The following is a 334-nucleotide window of genomic DNA, read 5'->3' as shown; positions in this document are numbered from 1 at the left end:
CTGCGCTGCCTCTCCTCGCTCGCTCCCTCAGCCTCTGTTCAGCCTGGGAGCAGCAGCAGCTTGTTTTTTTTTTTTTTTTTCCCCTCTCCTCAACTTTTTTTTTCCCCTTGCTTTCCCACGCTGGCTGAATGTGACTTGACCCCGTTTCAAAAAAGTTTGACATAGTGCTTCAACATTTCCGCATTCCTCCCCGACTACAAAGGCTGCAGCCGCCTCCTTCTGCTTTCTGTCTCTGCTCTCTGTCTTCACACTCAATGAAATCCTTCATGTGCCTCTGCCAAAGGCAGCCGCATACCGCAAGGGTCGCCGCGAGCGCCGCGGCCAGGCATGGCCC

This window comes from Pygoscelis adeliae, unplaced genomic scaffold (genome assembly GCF_000699105.1).
Source record: "Pygoscelis adeliae isolate BGI_AS28 unplaced genomic scaffold, ASM69910v1 Scaffold27, whole genome shotgun sequence".
NCBI classification, from domain to species: Eukaryota; Metazoa; Chordata; class Aves; order Sphenisciformes; family Spheniscidae; genus Pygoscelis; species Pygoscelis adeliae.
Note: the sequence above shows the minus strand (reverse complement) of the source record.